Source organism: Podarcis filfolensis (assembly GCF_964270895.1).
Source record: "Podarcis filfolensis genome assembly, chromosome: W".
Lineage (NCBI taxonomy): Eukaryota > Metazoa > Chordata > Lepidosauria > Squamata > Lacertidae > Podarcis > Podarcis filfolensis.
In genome coordinates this window covers 23,510,945-23,532,616 of record NC_139619.1, presented here as the reverse complement: position 1 = coordinate 23,532,616, position 21,672 = coordinate 23,510,945, and positions in this window count along the sequence as shown.

Sequence of the window (21,672 nt, the reverse complement as noted above, 5' to 3'; positions counted from 1 at the left end):
TCCGGGTCTGGCCTTGACCGGATGGATACTGGAATCAACAGGGGAAACCCACATGACCTGAAGGTGTTGCTGTGTAATGCCAGGTCAATTATGAATAAAACCACTGCCATCCACGACCTGATTGTGGATGGAGGATTTGACCTGGCATGTGTGACAGAGACCTGGTTGGAGGAAGCAGATGGGCCTGTCCTTGCCGCTGCTTGCCCACCAGGTTTCTCTTATGCACAGCAACCCAGGTCATGTGGGCGGGGAGGGGGGGTTGCAGTGATTTTTAGGAAGTCATTAGCTTGCATCAGGCGTCCTACTGGGAAGATCCAGTTTTCTGAGTGCATGTTCTGGAAGTTGGGCAATAGGAGCACTCCAGGATTCCTTTTGGTGTACCGACCTCCCCGCTGCACCAAGGATTCCCTGTCCGAGCTGCTTCAGGTCATGGCGGATGTTCTCCTGGAGACACCTAGTTTGGTTGTCCTAGGGGATTTTAACATCCACGCCGACACAACCTTACAAGGGGCCGCTCGGGACTTCGTGGAAAGCATGGCCTCCATGGGGCTGTCCCTGAATAAGTTTGGCCCAACTCATAGTCATGGACATGCCTTAGACCTGGTGTTCACCTCTAGTGACGTGGGTGATCTGACACTAAGTAATAGTGAATCAAAAGAAGTGCCATGGTCAGATCACTTCCTGGTGCAACTGGACTTCTCCGCGACCCTTCCCCTCTGCAGGGAGGTGGGACCAGTTTGGATGGTCTGCCCCCGCCACTTAATGGATCCAAATGGTTTCCAGAGAGTGGTAGGGGATGTTTTATCCCATGTTGATGGCCTTTCAGCTGATTCCCTGGTGGCCCGCTGGAATGTGGAGTTAACCAGGGCTATTGACTGTTTGGCTCCGAAGCGCCCTCTTTGATTCCATGGAGCCCGAACAGCCCTGTGGTTTTCAACGGATCTAAGGGCAATGAAACAATCGCTGAGACTGTTAGAGCGCTGGTGGTGGATAACTCATTCTGAAGTTGACCGGACACAGGTTAGAGCTCAACGTCGAGCCTACCAAGTGGCGATAGTGACAGCGAAGAAGACTTTCTTCACCACCTCTATTGCATCTGCGGAAAACAGCAGCAGGAGACACTTTCAGGTGGTTTGTAATTTAGTGGAACCACCTGCTACATCGGGGCCCAGTATGCGCCACATGATTTTCCTGCAATGATTTTGCAAAGTTTTTTGCAGATAAAGTCGCTCAGATTCGGGGAGAGGTAGACTCCACCATGGGAGCAGGATGGGGTGGGAGAGTGCTAGAGTCCTGTCTAGTCAAGTTGTGTGGGATCAATTCCAATCTGTTACCCCCGAGGATGTGGACAGGCTGCTTGGACGAGTGAAACCAACCACCTGTCTCCTTGATCCGTGCCCATCCTGGCTGATAAAAGCTAGCCGGAAAAAGAAGACAAAAATAAATTAGGATTTGAAGATAAAAAATCTAAATTTAATGTGGAAGTTATAGAAGGTAAAAATAAAACTTTGTCTAGGATGTATGATCTCTTATTGGATTGGTACACAAAAGACGAAGAGGTGAAGGAGGCTATGACCAAATGGGCCATGGATATTGGTCACAATATTGATTTTGTAATGTGGCATGAATTGTGGAATGTTAATATGAAGTTCACGGCGTGTACGGCATTGAGGGAGAACCTTTGGAAAATGATTTATAGGTGGTATCTCACACCAGTGAAGTTAGCTAAGATTTATAGACTGAAGAGTAAGAAATGCTGGAAATGCAGAGAGGTAGAAGGTGATTTCTACCATATGTGGTGGACATGCAGTAAGGTGAAAGGCTTTTGGGAACTGATTTACAATGAGCTTAAAAAAAATTTGAAATATACTTTTCCAAAAAAGCCTGAAGCCTTCCTGCTAGGAATGACTGGCAAAGAAATTAAAAAAGAAGATAAAAATCTATTTCTATATGCCACAACGGCCGCAAGAACCATGTTAGCACAAAACTGGAAAATGGAGGTAATACCTACTATAAGTGACTGCCAAGTCAAGATGATAAACTATGCTGAGCTAGCTAAAATAACAGGAAGATTAAGGGATCAGGACGAACAGAAATTTCATGACAACTGGAATAAATATTTGATGTATATAAGAACTAATTGTAGAACTTTGACGACACTGGCGGGACTGGAATAACTCTAACAGCGAACGGCTAATAAGTAAAGGAGATAAAATATGTGATTCCAGGACTTCCGGTCAGCGCCAGCGGATGAATGGCGGATTCCCTCCGAGCTCCAGAGGGAATCGGCTTTGCGGAGATAGGGTCTGGCCGCTGCGGCGAAGCGGAGACCCGAAGAAATCACAGGCGGTGAAGCCTGTGAACTTGGAGGCTCGGCGGGCTCCATTTGCGCCCCCCCCACTGTGAAAGAGCCTTTTTAAAGGCTCCGGAACGGAAAGGGGGTGTGTGGCGCGGAGCTGAGAGCCGTCTACCCTCTCCGCGGAGTGAAGCCGCAAGCCATAGCCGGAGAGCGCTGATTTCTTTCTGGACAATTGGAAGCTAAAACAACTACCCGTGAGTAGGACTAAGTAAATATTTGGAGGAAATTTACAGTAAATTCGGCCGAAATGGGAAAGGTATAAACAGGAAGTCTGCCTTTCCGGTCTTGTAAATAGATCAAAGCAAAGAGACTGTAAAGCTACAACTTCGAAAGACGTTATTAAAGGCTTAAAATCCAGCACCAAAAAGGAGATCCCCCCCCCCCCGTTTGCAGGGACAGAGGGGTGAAATTGAGCAATATTTATTCCTGCAAGGAAAAAAAAAGGAGAAAAGGTTTATCTGCTGCCTTTAAAACCTGGGAACGGACTGCCTATGACAGGGAAGCCTACTACCGGGATGAACTGTCAACACTTTAAGGGTAAAGAATTTTGACTTAACTCTGAAAGAAAGATACAGTGTCTCCAGTATTGCTATTGAAAGTAACTTTTAAGGACATTGAAAGTGTGACTTTTAAGAGATATTGGAGACTTATAAGGATTATTTGTTTGAAAAGTTACAAAGTGAAGTTGGAAGTGTGTCCCCCTAGAGGAGACTATGTTGCAATAACAACTAAGCCAATAAGTAACTAAGCTGTGGAAAATTCCTTTTCAAAACAAATTTTTTCAGGCGTGTGACTGACCTTGGGCTGTGTATGAGAGTGTTATGGCAGATGGAACACAGGAAAAGACCACTAGGTCTGGAAGACAATACAAGATAGATACCACACAACAGAGAAGGGCTTCAACATCCGGAGCAGCAGGCACAGCAGGAGTTGCTGCCTCGCAAGTTAAGCCAAAGGTTATGTCATCTGAAGACTTGTTGGCCCAGACACTTGGTAAAATTAATGCATCTTTGGAGAACTTAGCTAAACAGGTTGCAGAGACAAATAAACAGGTTGCAGAGACAAATAAACAAGTAGCTGAGGCCTCAGCAAAAATTGATTTGAACACTACAAGTATTAATGAACTGGGAAAGAAGGTGAATTCCAACACACAGTCCATCGAAAAATTATTGGAGGAATCGGCCTCGACTAGGAAGCTAGCTGAGGAAGCTAAGGAAATTGCAACCGCCGTCCAAGAGAAGATACCACCGGTATATAAGAAACTTGAGGATCATGATCTGACACTGTCTATGATTGAATTACAAGGAAAAGAGAGGAATTTAAGACTCAGAGCAATACCTGAAAGTGAGAAAGATAATTTGGCAGACTTTCTTACAAAGGAATTTACAGATTTTTGGCAACAGGACCCGGGGAAGGAAGAATTTAAGATAGTGAGTGCATTTAGGCTTGGTAGAAGACAAAGAAAGAACAAGGCAAGAGACTGTTTGATTACCTTAAGAACAAAAGAAGAAAGAGACAAAATTTTAAATTTGCACTACCAAAGAACTTTGGAAATTGGAGATTCATCTGTGGAGATCTTTAAGGACATACCTAAATATATTCTGGACGTAAGGGCCTACTACAGAGATCTTGCTGTGTTATTGAGAAGAAACAGAATACTTTTCAGGTGGGAATTTCCCCAAGGTCTATCTTTTAAATATAAAGGAAGAAAAATAAGAATAAGGACAGTAAATGATAAAGACAACTTTTTGAAAGATCACGAGGAGGACTTACAGAAGGAAGTGGTATCTGGAGAGGAACCAACCGCATCAGGAATAGGAATTACAGACATAGCAAATCTATCATATGGACTCCCTGGCCTAGGGAAAGACATACCACTGACAGAAGAAGAACAACAACTCGGTGCAGTCGGAGGGAAAATTAAATAACTCATCATGGCCTTGCAACTTCTAAGTTGGAATTGTAATGGACTTAATTCCCCTCGAAAGAGAAAAGGTGTCTTTCATATATTAAGAAAGGAACAATTGGACTTGATTTGTCTTCAGGAAACACATGCAATGAGGCTACACAGGAAAATACTTATCAATAAGAGATTGGGACAAGAATTTATTTCGTCTGACAAGGTTAAAAAGAGAGGAGTGGTGATATATGCAAAAGAGAAATTTTCACTGAAATTAATTTTTAAAGATGAACAAGGAAGTTATTTGGCTATTGAAATTCAACTTCAAGGAGAGAAATTTCTGATTGTAGGGGTGTATGCACCGAACGAGGGGAAAGCTGAATTTTTAAAGAAGTTGCATGAGGCACTTTTGGACTATATGGACTATAATATAATCCTGATGGGGGATATGAATGGAGTCGTATCTACAAATATGGATAATTTGCGTAAAAAAATCCCTGCGTCCAGTAAGCTTCCCTGCGTGGCTCTGCTTGGGAGCTGACCTGGCAGGAGAGCAGAGTAACAGCGGTCCTGTGTCCGTGTGAGATGAGGGATAAATCAAGTCCGGAGACAGTTCGGTTCTTATCTCTAGAAGCGTTTATTTACAAAGCAGTAAATCCATCAGAAACTTCCGACATTTCTCCGTGCTCCAAAAGCACACACGCAGCCTCTGAGCTGAGCTGCGTCTCAGTCAGAAGTGAAAGTAAGTCTGAAGGCAGTCACACGCTGTGACTCACTTCTCTGCGACAAGCTCCTCCCAGATAAAGGACACCACGGAGTTTTAACCCTGTCAGTTCCAAACTCCACACCCCCTCTTGTCCTGCATCTGGGGACAATAGCCAACAATGCTTTCCCCATACACAGACCCTCACAGAACTCCTCGTGCTTCTGGAAGGTTAATGGTTTTGTGAAACCATCAGCGAGGTTCTTGGTTGAGGGACAGTATTTCAGAGCAACTAGCCCCTCATGAACGCTCTGACATACATTCCGGAACCGTATGTCCAAATGTTTGGTCCTCGCCTTGAATTGCCCTGTCTCAGCCAATTTGAGGCATGGTTGATTGTCTTCATGCACCACAACGGGCAGACAATTCTCTCCACAGATTTCCTCCACCAAACACACATAGAACTCCAGTTCTCTGCAAACCTCTGATAGCGCACTGAACTCAGCTTCAGTAGATGAAAGCGCTATGAGACTTTGCTTCCGGGACCTCCACCCAATCACTGAGTCCCCAAATTTCACCACTAGGCCTGACACTGATTTGCGGTCCTCAAGGTTAGCCCAATCTGAATCCACCCAGGCGGTCAGCTTGACATTACCCTCAGCTGACATCTTGAGGCAAAAGTCTTTAGTATCTTGCAGGTAACGTAGCACCCGCTTAATACCATTCCAGGCCTGCACACTAGGACTTGAAACCTCTCTACTGAGCAGATTGGCAGCAAACGCTATGTCTGGTCTGCTCCACTGTGACAGATACAACAGACTACCCAGAGCTGACTGAAAGAGTGCAGTATTTTCGAACACCACGCGCTCTACTTGCTGACATTCCTTCACGTACCCAGTCTCCATGGGTGATCTGGCACCTGCACAATCAGACATCCTGAACTTCTCAAGCAACTGTTCAATCTTACCTTTCTGGCGAAGCAAAAAGCTTCCATCACTTGCTCTTGTGATCTCTACGCCTAGATAGGACTTGACATCTCCAAGCCGCTTCAGCTTGAACCGCTTTCCATGCTCCTTAGCAAACTTCTCTACCTGTTCACCTGTCTGTGACATGAGCAAGATGTCATCAACAAACACCTGGGCCACTTGCTGTTGCAAGCCTGAATCTCTAATGTAAAGACAACTGTCTGCAAGAGATCTCTTAAAACCTAGCTCTTCTAAGGCTTCATGTAGGCACATATTCCAATTCCTGGCAGATTGGCGTAATCCATAGATGGATTTGTGCAACCGCCACACGACGCCTGGCTCACTGACTTCGAACCCTGGAGGAGGAAGCATGTACAACTCCTCCTGGAGATCTGAGTTCAGGTAGGCGACATCTACATCAAAATGGTTCACCTTCCAACCTCTCTGTGCTGCTATCGCCAAAAGCGTTCTCAAAGTCTCCGCTCTCGAGGTCGGCGAATATACCTCTGTGAAGTGGACACCCCTTCTCTGTGTGAATCCACGGGCCACTAATCTCGCTTTATACTGTGGTTCTCCTGCTTCTGTGGGTTTCAGTCGGTAAACCCATCTGCAGCTCACAGCTTGCTGGTTAGCCAGCAGCTGTGTGAGTGAGAACACTCCAAGAGACTCCATTGAGTTCATCTCCTTCTGCATCGCCTCATGCCATTTGCTGGCTTCTTCCCGAGGCAAGTTCTGAACATCCTCAAAGGATTCAGGTTCACATCTAGCCACACCAACCCAGACACTCGTGGCTTCATACCTTTCAGGTGGCTTCCCTTTGGTTGATCTTGCTGACCTCCTCAGCGTGAATTCTGGAACTGCGCCTGAATCACCTGGATCAACCCTACCACCCACTGTGTCAGGAACATCCCCCTCTGACCTGCTGCGCCGTTTAGGGCGAACAGCTGGTTCCGCTGGTGGGGGTGATTCACTCCCTAGCTCAGACTTGACAGAGACCTTTGGAGGGGTCCTGGGACTCCCTTTTGGAGAGATACGGAGCCTCTCCCTTGGAGATCCCGGCTCTGGACTCTGTGGCTGTGGACTGTGCACCTCAGCAACAGGTTCAGCCTCGTCCTCCTCCTCTTCCTCATCTGAGTCTAACAGAACATCTGGATTCCCGTGAAGACGCTTCCACCCACTCTGCTCGCAAAACTCAGCACTGCCGGTAATAAGCAGCTTGGACTGGTTGCCAGTAGGGTACGCGAAACGCCACGCCTTTGAACCCGGCTCATAGCCTACAAAGATCATCTTCCTGGACCTTGGCTGACCCTTTCTGCGCATGGCCTTTGGAATGAGGACCCAAGCCTCACAGCCAAACACTCGCAGGAAGTCCACTTTCGGTTGCTTCCCATGCAGCAGAAAGTATGGTGTGTCTCCCACACTTGAATTGAACACCCTGTTCTGAACAAAGCATGCCGTCTTATAACTCTCGGCCCAAAAGCGCTGTGGCAAACCCGAGTCTGCCAACATAGCATTCGCTGACTCCTGTAGTGTGCGAAATTTTCTCTCTGCAACCCCATTCTGTTGCGGACTGTAGGGGGCAGTCAGTCGATGACTGATACCCTTCTGCCTGAAAAACGATTGCAGCGCAGAACCTGTGAACTCCCCCCCGCGATCAGATTGAAAGGAAATCACCCTGGTAGAGAACCGTAGCTCTACCGCTGTGATCCAATCCCTGATCAGTGCAGCTGCCTCTGACTTCTGTTGCAGCGCAAAAGTCCAAGAATGTCTAGAAAAATCGTCAATCAGAAGCAAAACCCACTTAGACCCAGCTAAAGAAGGTGTCGGCATGGGGCCTGACAAATCTGCATGCACAAGTTCGAAGGGTTTGCTGGTTCTCCTCTCTGACCTGGGCTATGTGCATGTTGTGACCTTCGATTGCTTACAGGCTTGACAATCTAGGTATCTGTCACATGCCTTGAACCTACACCCAATGGTGTTGTCTGTGGCCTTCCTCACATATGACCACCCAACGTGCCCAAATCTCCTGTGCCATAAGTGTATACAATCATGGTGTGGTGGGACATTAGCACACTGCCCTTGGGCATCTTCAATGGACTCTCCACTAGCCCCATTTTCCACCAGCCCCATTTTCCCACCAGTCCCATTTTCAATGGGCATCTCCACTAGAAAGAGCGTGTCTCTTCTCTCGACACTGTAGATCTTCTTCCCATCCCTGTAGAAGGAACACAAATTGTTAGAGAACAGAACATCGAACCCAGCAGCCATCAGAGCTGGCACACTTAAAAGAGAGTGGGCAAGCTCGGGGACCACATAAGCTTCTACCCAATGATCTATAAAAGAACAATATAGAAACCCAGATTCAGTCAGTGGTCTTTGAGACCCATCTGCTAAGGTGACATAGCGTCCAGTTTTAAGTGTCTTGCAGTCCCGCAGGAGCTCTCGGGATTTGACGAGACAGTGAGACGCTCCCGAGTCGACAACAAGAGATAAAGAGTGTCTCTGGCTGTCTTCCAAAGATGCCATGGCGCTGCTCACGTTCCCATCGGTTGCCATGGCCACAGCCTCCCCCCGACTGAGGCTTTTGCCTTTTCTCAGAGACACCATCGCAGCTGTGAGGTGATAAGACGCCTTGTTTTTCTTTTCCTCCTGGCCTGCTGCTTTCCCACGTCTTTGCTGGGAACTGGCCTTGGGAACCTGCTTTGTTGACATCCCACACCGGCCGGTGTCCTTGGCAGCCTGGGCCTCTAGCGGATGCTTCCCAGCGCTGTTGGACGTCGTCTCAAAGCACAAACAACTTTCGAAGCCTTTCACTTTCTCAGAGCTCTTGGAATGGCCTGCCTGGCCTGCCCCCCCACTCCTTCTTGGGGTGCAGCCTGTGCCCTCTTTCACAGCTCTCAGCTGCTCTCCAGCACCATCACACAGACGTGTCAAAGCAGAGAAACAGCTTCCCGGAACAGCCCCCTCTGGTCTGGCTCCCACTTCGGCCTGAGGCTTGCTCCCTTGGCCCTTGGCTTCCTCCCGGCCCTTGGCTCCTGCTGAGCTTTCGCACAGACTCCTCAGCACCTGCCAAGCGGCCTGGGCCGATTTAACGCCCTCCAGGTGGGGCAACAGCAAAGCGTCCACACTTGCTTTCAAGAAGCAGAGCTCTCTCTGCTCTCTCTCACTCAGCAGAGCAGCAGCATGCATGGGTGGGGCCGGCTCCTTCTGGACTGGACTCCAGAGCCCTGTGGCCACAAACCACCCCCTTGCTCTTCTTGACCAGGCCTCCCAGTTGGCCCCATTCAGTCTCTCACCGGGGATATTTAAGCTCTCATGGCCCTGCTGTTCAGCAGCCATCTTCCTCCCCCCGGGGCTTCAGCGTACTCACAAGTTTGCCAACAAGCTGGACCTCTGAAGCAGCCGCCCGTCTTGGCCTTTGGCTCCTCTCTCCAGCGTCTCCCTCTGCCCTTCCCTGGCAGGAGATCACAGCAAATCAACGCTGGCAGCCTTCTCCCTTCTCACACTTGTCAGGAAACGCGTAACTTCCATAACCTTTGCGTAAAAAAATCCCTGCGTCCAGTTAGCTTCCCTGCGTGGCTCTGCTTGGGAGCTGACCTGGCAGGAGAGCAGAGTAGCAGCGGTCCTGTGTCCGTGTGAGATGAGGGATAAATCAAGTCCGGAGACAGTTCGGTTCTTATCTCTAGAAGCGTTTATTTACAAAGCAGTAAATCCATCAGAAACTTCCGACATTTCTCCGTGCTCCAAAAGCACACACGCAGCCTCTGAGCTGAGCTGCGTCTCAGTCAGAAGTGAAAGTAAGTCTGAAGGCAGTCACACGCTGTGACTCACTTCTCTGCGACAAGCTCCTCCCAGATAAAGGACACCACGGAGTTTTAACCCTGTCAGTTCCAAACTCCACAGATAAGGCACAAAAACAGGTAGTTACCAGAGATGGTAGACTACCAAAAACTTTCTTTGAAATGACTGACAATATGGATTTGATTGACATTTGGAGAACTAAGAACCCCCTGGAGAGAGAGGGAACTTTTTTCTCTGAAGCCAAGATGACATGGACTAGAATTGACCAAATTTGGATTACTAGAGGAATGGCACCAAAGATAAAAAAAAGTGGAAATCTGCCCTAAAACTTGCTCTGACCATAATGCCGTAAAGATGAAGATGAAGCAAATAACAACCGGCACCTTTAGATGGAGGATGAATGACGCCCTATTTAGAGATGAAGAAGTATACAGGAAGGCCCAAAAAACTTTGAAAGACTATTTTGAAATAAATATGCAAACAAATGTTGAAAAAAGAGTAATCTGGGATGCAAGTAAAGCTGTGATGAGAGGATTCTTGATACAACAGAATGCAATAAAGAAGAGAAGTCGAAATGAGAAAAAAGATAAAATTCTGGAGAAAATAAAAGAGGGGGAGAAAAAATTGAGAGCAAAGCCAAAGTCGCAGGAGATTTTGAGAGAAATAAAACTTTATCAAGTACAATATATGGAATTGATGAATCAAGAAACAGAATGGAAAATTAAACAAATGAGACAGAAGACATTTGAATCAGCAAACAAATGTGGGAAATTATTGGCTTGGCAACTGAAAAAAAGACAAAAATTAAACACCATCACAAATTTGGAAGTAGAAGGAAAAGATATACATAATCCAAATGAGATTAGAAATTGCTTCCAGAAGTACTTTAAACAACTATATGCACAAGGGCCACAGAATGAAATGGACATTGACTGTTTTTTGAAAACAAATGGATTACAAAAAATCTCACAAGAAAGTAAACTAATGCTGAATTGTAAAATATCAGACCAGGAGATAGAAGGTGCCATTCAAAATATGCAATTAGGCAAGTCTCCAGGACCAGATGGGCTGACTTCCAGATATTATAGATCCTTGAAAGAGTGGCTACTACAACCTTTGAAGGAAGTCTGCAATGAGATTTTGGAAGGAAAAAGGGCACCAGAATCGTGGAAAGAGGCTTATATTACACTAATACCGAAAACGGAAACTGAAAAGACTCAACTGAAGAACTACCGTCCGATATCCTTACTAAATGTGGATTACAAAATTTTTGCTGACATTTTGGCCAAGAGATTGAAAAAAGTATTGATGGAAGAGATTCATAAGGACCAAGCGGGCTTTCTCCCGGGAAGACATTTGTCTGACAACTTGAGGAACGTAATTGATATTTTGGAAAAACTAGAAGTGAATATAAACACTAAAGCAGTTCTGATATTTGTGGACGCGGAGAAAGCCTTTGACAATATTTCTTGGAGTTTTATGAAAAAGAACCTACAGGGTATGGGGGTAGGCCAAGGTTTTGAGAATGGTATAGGTGCAATATATTCTGAACAAAAGGCTAAATTAATTGTAAATAATGTGGTTACGGAACAATTTAAGATAGAGAAAGGGACACGACAGGGGTGCCCAATCTCCCCACTGCTCTTTATTTCGGTCCTGGAGGTCCTGCTGAACATGATTAGAAGGGACCGGTTGGTTAAAGGTATACAGGTTGGAGCTAAACAGTATAAACTGAGAGCATTTGCAGATGATCTAGTTTTGACGTTACAGGAGCCAGAATCTAGTACCAAAAGAGTTTTAGAACTAATTCAAGAATTTGGCCAAGTGGCAGGATTTAAATTGAATAAGTCAAAAACTAAGGTTTTAGAGAAAAACTTAACACCGATTGAAAGAGGGAAGTTTCAGAATGAAACAGGACTAACTGTTGTGAAGAAAGTGAAATACTTGGGGATTAATATGACAGCAAAAAAATGGGAATTTGTTTAAAGATAATTATGAAAAATGTTGGACGGAAGTGAAAAAAGACTTAGAAATTTGGACAAATTTGAAGCTTTCCTTGTTGGGTCGAATTGCAGCTATAAAGATGAATGTATTGCCTAGAATGTTGTTTTTGTTTCAAACATTGCAAATTGTGGACAAGATGGACTGTTTCAAGAAGTGGCAGAAAGACATTTCTAAATTTGTCTGGCAGGGCAAGAAGCCAAGAATAAAATTTAAGATATTAACTGATGCAAAAGAAAGGGGTGGATTTGCCCTGCCAGACTTTAAACTTTATTATGAATCAGCAGCGCTCTGCTGGTTGAAAGACTGGCTACTTCTTGAGAACACAGACATTTTGGATCTAGAAGGTTTTAACAATGTTTTCGGGTGGCATGCATATCTGTGGTATGACAAGGTTAAAGCTCATAAAGCATTTAAAAACCATATTGTCAGAAGAGCATTGTTTAATGTCTGGACAAGATATAAAGATTTACTTGAAAATAAAACCCCAAGGTGGTTATCACCGATGGAAGCGAAGGCTCAGAAAAAGCTCAATATGGAGGCCAAATGGCCAAAATATTGGGAGATTTTGGAACAAGAAGGTGACAAATTGAAATTGCAGAGTTTTGAGAAACTAAAAGATAAAGTGCGAGACTGGCTTCATTATTTTCAGATAATGGAGGCTTATAATTTGGACAAGAAAACTGGCTTCCAGGTGGAAAAATCCAAACTAGAAACAGAACTTTTAGAACCCAAAACTAAGATACTATCAAGAATGTATAACTTGCTGTTGAAATGGAATACTCAGGATGAAACGGTTAAATCTGCTATGATTAAATGGGCACAAGATGTTGGACATAACATTATGTTTGCTGACTGGGAACAGTTGTGGACCACAGGTATGAAATTTACGGCATGCAATGCCTTAAGAGACAATATTATGAAAATGATATATAGGTGGTACATGACCCCAGTCAAGCTTGCAAAAGTTTACCATTTGCCCGACAATAAATGTTGGAAATGTAAAGAAAATGAAGGTACATTTTTTCACCTTTGGTGGACGTGCCCTAGGATTAAGGCTTTCTGGGAAATGATTTATAATGAATTGAAAAAGGTATTTAAATATACCTTCGTGAAGAAACCAGAGGCCTTTCTCCTGGGCATGGTCGGCCAATTGGTGATAAAAAAGGATAGAACTTTCTTTATGTATGCTACAACAGCAGCAAGAATACTCATCGCAAAGTATTGGAAGACGCAAGATTTACCCACTCTGGAAGAATGGCAGATGAAGTTGATTGACTTTATGGGATTGGCAGAAATGACTGGCAGAATTCGTGACCAGGGAGAAGAGTCGGCAGAAGAAGAATGGAAGAAGTTCAAGGATTACTTACAAAAACACTGTAATATTAATGAAAGTTGAGTGATGTTGGATTGAAATTAAGTGGTTTTTAGCGGTAATGTTACAAAAGAATATGAAAAAATGGTTCTTTTTTCTTTGTATATAAGTAAAAGTTTAAGTTACAATAACTTAAGAAGATGGATAGAAAATAAGGGGTTTTCTAGCTGTAATGCTATGAGATAAGGATTTGCTGGATAAACAATTTGAACTGGAATACAAGAAGGGGAGGCATGAGGAGGTCAGGGAAATATGTTATGGGAAAATAAGTTATGAACTTTATGTGTTTTTATTATTTTTTCTTTTTAATTTTTTTTCTTTGTTTGTATAAAATGGAAAATTCTAATAAATATCTTTTTAAAAAATAATAATAATAAAATATGTGATTCCAGAATTTATTTGATACTTACCAAAGGAGTGGAGGGAAGTCTAAGGCTCGGTGGAGCTTAAAACAACTATGTAATATATGTATGATTCATGGACTGGATATGACACATGTGATTTATGTATTATATTTTGTATTTGTTTATATGTATATATAATGATAAACCAATAAAAATTCATTTTGATAAAAGCTAGCCGGGAAGGGCTGGGCAATGGGCTTCGTGGGGTGGTGAATGATTCTCTCTGTGAGGGAGCCTTCCCAGACCCGCTGAAAGAGGCGGTTATTAAACCGCTTCTTAAAAAACCATCTTTAGATGCTGCCAATATGGCCAACTATCGCCCAGTCTCAAATCTTCCATTCTTGGGCAAGTTGGTTGAGCGAGTGGTTGCTGAACAACTCCAGGCACGCCTGGAAGAAGCGAACCATTTGGATCACTTCCAGTCGGGATTCAGGCCTCATCATGTTAGAGGGGTTTTTTCTTCTGGTGGCAGACGACAGAACCAGAAGACCACGAGACCGGTGTAAAACACTCAAACAAAGGTTTTATTACAGGTATACAAAAACAACAAACACAAAGCTTGTGAGTGTTCTCTCTCTGCAGGCAAATTCAAACTGCAACTTCTCCTCTTTTTGTACTCATCACCAGCTGTACCTAAACAGCCTAGAAAACTACTCCCAGAACTCACAGAAACAGTTCTTAAAGTTACAATCATCTTTTCTGTTTCTTTGCAGAATGACTCCTAACACCCCCTCTCATTCAAACAGAAACAGAAACAAAACAAACATGCACAACAATTCCTAATTTTGTCACTAGTTGTGCATGTTTTTCAAAAGTTAGTGCTTTCGTAAATATATCAGCCACATTTTGCACGCTCTCACAGTATTTCAGCATTATCAGGTTTTAGTTAACATTTTCACTTACATTCTGATACTTAATCTCTAAATGTTTTGATTTATTTTTAAGCTGCTTAGACCCATCCAAAGTTATTACAGCTTGATTGTCTTCCCATATTTGAACTGGATAATCACATTGTATGTCAGGGAACTGCCATCGGCCCAGGGGGGAGAGGGGAAAAGCCGGATGGATTACAGAGAGCCCCCAAAGATCGAGGGAAGCAGCTCCTCCTCAGCGGAGGAGAGTAACCACGCCTCCAGTGGAGAGGAGCTTCAGGGCTCGGAGGAGGCGAGGCGGTGCCAGGACACCTTGCCTGGGCAAAGCAGGGAGGAGAGAGGTCCTCCGTTACCCACGCCCTCCTTGCGCAGTAAGCTTTCGCGCCGAGAGGGGAGGCGCAGACTGGGCGTCAAGAAACTACTTTGCTTGGGAAGGTTTAAGGACCGCCCACTCATGGATTCTGCCAGTGAATGAGCCAGCCACGGGAGAGTTGTGCTCTGCACAGAGAAAGTTTATTTTGGCATCAAAAGCAAGGCTTCACAGCCGAGCAGGGAGGCATTTGCCTGCTTGCTCTCGAGCAACCCCTTGGAACCTTAACAGCAATCCGTGAGTCCTCTACATTGCTCGAGAGCAGCCGTGGGAAGGCAGCACGATGAGCCAGACCGGACCAGCTGGGAAGACAGAGCAGGAAGTGATGGTGTGAGGGCTAATTGAGAGGAACCGAGACCTCGAGGCGCACATCGCTATGCTGTCAGTATGGCTGGAGGAGAGGCGAGCACAGGATGGTCAGGTCAGAGCTACCCCAATCAGGCGGAAGGTCCCAGGGCTAGTGAATAAGTTTGGAGAGAAGCCCCAAGATTACAACGCTTTCCGGACGGATATACAATACGCTTTAGTATTACAAGAAAGCGAATTTGCTAACGATAAAGAGAAAGTTGCTTACATAATCGGACACCTGCAGGACGGGGCTAGAGAATGGATTAGACCGCTCATTGCAGCAGGGAACGATGCTTTGAAAGACCTGAAGAAATTTTATCAGGCAATGGACGCTATGTTCTCCAGCGAGGCGGAAGGAAGTGTGACGCGAAGGGAGCTGCTGGGTTGCAAACAGGGGAATTTAACTATCAGAAGCTACTGGTCATGTTTTGCGATGTTAGTGCACAAGCTAGGCTGGGACCTAGACTCTGAACCCATGCAAGCTCTGTTTGAGGCAGGCTTGAATCCCGAAGTAAAAGATTAATTATCCAGAGAACGCCGCCCACGGTCGATGGATGAGCTTACATAAACTGTGCTTGCGATTGGAGTACGCCAGGAAGCGCAGGCTCAAGAAAGGCGGGAGATAAGGGGGGAGCGTTTCCAAGGCAACTGCATTCCTGAGATGCCTAGGGAGCTTTCCCAGGCAGCAGAGCCAATGGAAATTGATGGAGCACGCGCGGTCTCAAACACCAATGAGCTCAGGAAGAAGGAGGGAAGGGATTGGAAAACAGCCAAGAAGTGTTTCGTCTGCCAGCGCCCTGGACATTTTGCAAAGGTCTGTCCCCAGAGAAAAGCCTGGCAAGGCATGATGGGGGCAGCAGGCCAAGAGGAAGAGGGAGAGAAGGCGCAGGTGCAGGGAAATGAAAAAGCCTGGCTGCAGACCAACAGGGGCATCAGCCAGGCAAGCAACCAGTAGAAGAGCCCCAACCAGACCCTCCCAAAGCAGCTATAGCAGTTGAAGTGGTGCTAGAACTCCCAAATGGGCACCCAGTACAAGTGAATGGGCTGCTAGATTCTGGTTCCTCGTGTAATTTCTTCAGTAGAGACTTCGCTCTGGAGCACCAGCTACACCTGTTGCCACTAGATTTCCCCTTGCAGGTGACCACCATTGATGGCAGGGAGCTACTGGGGGGGGGGGAGGAAGTGACACACCAGACACCGCCAATGAGGATGAGGGTTTCTAGGCACACTGAAACCATTGCCTTTCACGTGGCCACACTGGCGGGACCCCCCATTATACTGGGAATGAGCTGGCTGGCACTCCATGACCCAGTGGTGTCGTGGCATCAGTGTTCGTTCACCTTTGGGTCAGCTCACTGCTTGGAACACTGCATGGGAGGGAAGGAACCAAGAATGACTATGGCCAGGGTGGCTGGGGTGACTCTGGAGGAGAAGGGGAGGGTGCCACCACAATATGCAGATTTGAAGGAGGTGTTCAGCGAGAGAGAGGCTGACAGGCTCCCCCCCCACCTACCTGTATGACTGCCAAATCAACCTGCTTCCGGGGGCCCAGTTGCTGGTGCGTAAGCTGTATGCCATGTCCGACCAGGAGATGCAGGAGTTGAGGCAGTTTATTGACAAGAACTTGAAGAGGGGTTTCATAAGGGAATCCAAGGCTGTAGGGGGAAGCCCAGTATTCTTTGTGGAGAAGAAACAGTCCAACCAGCCTCATTTGGTAGTGGATTATAGGCTCGTTGTCAGAGCTGCCCAAGGTCCCAGCTCACAAAGGACCAACGCTGCTTCGTTGTTAAGTACAAAAGTCTTTATTGAAGTTCAGTTTCACTTCCAGAGCCGCAGCGCGCAGCTCTACGTCTCACTGTCAGACCGCTGATGATCCCTCTGAATCTCCTCCCCCCGTACACCAGTTTAAGACCCTCGCCTTGCTCCACCTTTTCCGCTGCTCTTTCCTCCTCTGGGCCCGCCTGCCCGCCGGGGTCTCGCCCTTTCTAGCCTCTTCTGACGCTGATTCCCCTGAGCCTTCTCCCTCCCTCCGGCGGGCTTTAGGAGCTGGTTCCCCATCCGGGTCTCCTGCTGTCCACCGCGCCTGCACATTTGAACTTGGCGCGCGCGTCCAGCCAGCAGCTTTCCTCCTGACCGTTTCACTGCTGCTGTCACTGCTTCCCCCTTCGGGGGGGCTAGCTGCAACTGACCTCCCCTCCATTCCCCCACTCTCCGATGGAGGCGTGGTCAGCCCTGACTCACCTCCTCTGCCGGCTGGAGGGGACGCTGGCCCTGACACATGTGACTCTTCCCCCCCACTACGCTCTGGTGGGGAAACTGGTCCCGATCCCCCACTGCTGCTTTGGGGTTCCCCTCTGGCTCCTTGTTTCTGGTGCGTCCCCTCTGGGACCCCCCTTGCTCTGACCATCGGCGCCCCCTTCTGGGAATCTTCTGATTCGCTGGAGAAGCTCATGGAATCTCTCGGGCCACTGTCATACTCCCCTACGCTTCCCTCGGATTCTTCCCCTTCGCTCTCCAATTCCTCTCTCCCCAGTGCTCCTGCCCAGTTCCATTCCAAAGAATGGAACCCGTGGCCCTCCCCATGCCCAGAATTGATGATGTTTTGACGTGGGTGAGGCAGGGCAAAATTTTTACCAAGCTGGACCTCAGGGGGGCGTAAAATCTGATCAGAGTGAGAGAGGGAGACGAATGGAAGACAACGATGTTCACCCCCTGGGGGCGTTTGAATGCCGTTCGGATTACAAGGGGGCTCCGCCTGCTTTCAAGCCTTTATGCACCACATGTTGGGCCCCCTGCTGTACAAGAATAGCGTGGCCTTTTTGGATGACGTTTTAATCTTCTCTGAGAATGAAGCACAGCACGTAAAAGACGTCAGGTAGGTGCTAGAGAGATTGAAGAAACATCAGTTGTGGGTCAAGCTGGAAAAATGCCAATTCCATGCCTGGGAGGTCGAGTTCCTGGGGTACCGACTGTCGGACAAGGGGCTGGCCATGGACCCAGAGAAGGTGAAAGCAGTGCTGGAATGGAAGAGCCCCAAAACGAAGGATGTGCAGAGATTCCTAGGGTACAGCAACTTCTACAGGAAGTTCATCAAGAACTGTGCTCACTTGACAGCACCCATAACGGATTGTCTTAGCAGCAAGAAGTAGTTTGCGTGGACCGAGGAAGCGCAGCAGTCCTTTGAAAGGTTAAAGAAGGCGTTCGCCTCGGAGGAGCAGCTCCTGCACGTGGATCCAGGGAAGCCACTGAGAGTGGAGACGGACGCTTCAGACTGAACCATAGGAGCAGTACTGTTGCAACAAGGATCAGAGGAGGACTGGAGACCTTGTGCGTTTTTCTCCAGGAAACTGAGCAAGTCAGAGCAAAATTACACTGTTTATGACAAAGAATTGCTGGCCATTTACGCGGCCTTTCGGCAGTGGAGAAACTTTTTGATTGGGGCGTGGCACTGGATCCAGGTCCGAACGGACCACAAGAACCTGGAATACTGGCAGACAGCGCGCGTGCTTAACCAGAGACAGGTCAGATGGTCCCAGATGTTCTCACAGCATCTCTTCAAGATACAATACGTACCTGGGGGGGGGGGATGTGAGGGTGGACGCACTTTCCAGGAAACCTGAGTACATGGAAGGGGAAGGACCTCCTGTGGCCAGGCACGTGTTCCCAGAGGACCGCTGGTCGTGTGGGGGAGCACTGGTAGGGGAGCAAGAACTGGCTGGGCTGACTAGAGACAATGAGTTTGCTCAGACTAAAATCAGGGAGCTTAGAGATGGAAAGGGGGAAAATGGGGGGTTTGAGGAAAAAGGAGGGCTCCTGTACTACAAAGGGGCACTGTATGTGCCGGGACAGACATTGAAGTCCAAGATACTTAGGCAGCTCCATGACAACCCAACAGCTGGGCATTTTGGGCAGCATAAGACCATGCTACTAGTCACCAGACAGTTCTGGTGGCCCAAGGTAAGGGAGGATGTACGAGAATATGTCCGGGGGTGTGACAGGTGCCAGAGGGCCAAAGGGGAAAGGACTGCGCCAGCGGGGTTACTGGAACCCTTACCAACACCGGAGAGGCCCTAGGAGGTGGTGTCCATTGATTTTATGACAGATCTGCCCAATTCAAGGGGCAAAAACAACGGTAATGGTGGTGGTCAGTCTACTGACCAAAATGTGCCATTTCGTGGCCTGCTTTCATGCCGTGTCAGCAGAGGAGACAGCCAGGCTGTTTGTGGACCACATTTTTAGGCTGCATGGGACGCCATTGAGGGTTGTATCTGATCGAGGAAGACAATTTACCTCGCGGTTCTGGCGGAAACTCATGAGCTTGCTGCAGGTAGAGGTGAGCTTCTCGACAGCAAGTCACCCAGAAACCAACGGTCAGGCCAAAAGGGCGAACGGAATACTATAGCAGTACCTACGCTGTTATGTCAGTGAGAGGCAGAACGATTGGGTAGAGAAATTGGCGCTGGCTGAATTTGTGTACAACAATGCTGAACACGTGGCCACAAGAATGAGCTCCTTCACAGCCAATTATGGGTGTCACCCCAGGGCCTTCCCAGGGCGTGGGGAGGAGGATTGGAGTGTGCCAGAGGCGGAGCAATTCGCAGAAGAAATGGAGGCTTTGCACCAACAACTCCGGCTAAACTTGGAAAGGGCTAAAGAAGTCTACAAAAGGCAGGCAGACAGCCACTGCAGGCCGGGGGAGGTCATACGGGTGGGAGACAGGGTGTGGTTGTCGTCCCAGGGTTTGCCCCTAAAGGGAGGTTGCAAAAAGTTGCAGCCTAGACAGCTGGGGCCCTTTGAGGTAATACAGCAGGTTAACCCAGTGGCCTTCAAACTGAAATTGCCGGATAGCATGAGGATACATCCGGTGTTCCATAGGTCCCTGCTTTTACATCACAGGGAGGGGCGGGGCTTCCCAGGGAGGGAGGAAGGGGTGACTACCCATCCATGGGCTGAGGAAAGGGAACACTGTAATGAAGCAACGGAAATACTCGATTCGAGGTGGAGGGGGTACCAGGTAGAGTACTTGGTGGCCTGGGAGGGAGAACCGAGATCCGAAAACACGTGGGTTCCCACAGAATCCGTCACAGAGGGTTATCTGGTGGAAGAATTTCATGGTTTGTTCCCGCATAAGCCCAAACCAAGCTCCGGCAAGCCAAGACAGCGAGCGGGATCCATCTCCCGGCTGGAGAGGTTGTGCGCGGCTAAAGAGAAAGCCAAGACAGCCAGCGGGATGGATCCTGCTCGCTGTCTTGGCTTTTTTGCTCTTTGGGGCTGGGGGGGGGGGGAACCCAGGCTTCCCCCGCAGCCCTGGTAAGCTCTGGGAGAAGCGGACAGGCTGCGGGGGGAAATAATATTTTTTTTCTTGATTTCCCCCTCTAAAACCTAGGTGCGTCTTGTGGTCCGGTGCGTCCTATACAACAAAAAATACGGTACTTTGCTGGGGAAGGTTTAAGGACCGCCCACTCATGGATTCTGCCAGTGAATGAGCCAGCCACAGGAGAGTTGCGCTCTGGACAGATAAAGTTTATTTTGGCATCAAAAGCAAGGCTTCACAGCCGAGCAGGGAGGCATTTGCCTGCTTGCTCTCGAGCAACCACTTGGAACCTTAACACTGTATATCTAAATCATTGGGGATTTGAACGTAATATTTTATTTCATTACACAACTCTGATAAAGCACAGTATTCAGCCTCTGTTGAAGATGTGGCCACGGTTCCTTGCTTTTTGGACTTCCAACCTATCAAGTAATCCCCAAATTGAAACACCATGCCAGAAATGAATTTTCTGTCAGGAAGGTTGGCCCAATCGCTGTCAACGTAACACTGCAAATTTGTAGACCCTGAAGATGGTAATCTTAAACAATAATCAAATGTATGGTTTAAATACCGGAAAATACATTTTAAATTCTTCCAGGCATTTTCTGTGGGGTAGCTTACTAGTCAAATCTGGTCTGCTCTACAATGAAATGTATAATAAACTTCCAAGTATTGAATGGTACATTTCAGGATTTACTGGTTCTGTGCATTCTCCTTCATTCTTGAAAAAGCCTATTTCCATTGGGGTTTTTACTCCCTTGCTATTTTGCATATTGTTTCTTTCAAGTAATTCCATTATTTTATCTTTTTGACTCAACAAAAAACTTCCATTGTTTGTCCTTTGAATTTCTAGACCGAGATAATTTTTTACTGGTCCCAAATCTCTTACTTTAAACTCTTTTCTTAGTTGTTCTGCAAATTTTTCCACTTGCTTGTCATTTTTTGTAGAATAAAGCAAATCATCAACATAAGACAAACATAATTCTTGTTTATCACCCTTTCCTTTAGTGTACAAGCAATTATCAGCTAAACTTCTTTTAAAACCAATATTTTTTTAAAGCATTATCGAGACACTTGTTCCAATTTCTAGCTGATTGTTTGAGCCCATAGATTGTTTTGTGTAACCTATATACAGAATTCTGTTCACCTGCCTCAAATCCTGGTGCTTGATTCATAGAAATTTCTTCGTGCAGATTTGCGTTAAGGTAAGCTGTTTCAATATCAAAATGATTTACCTTAAACCCACGTTGTGCTGCAATA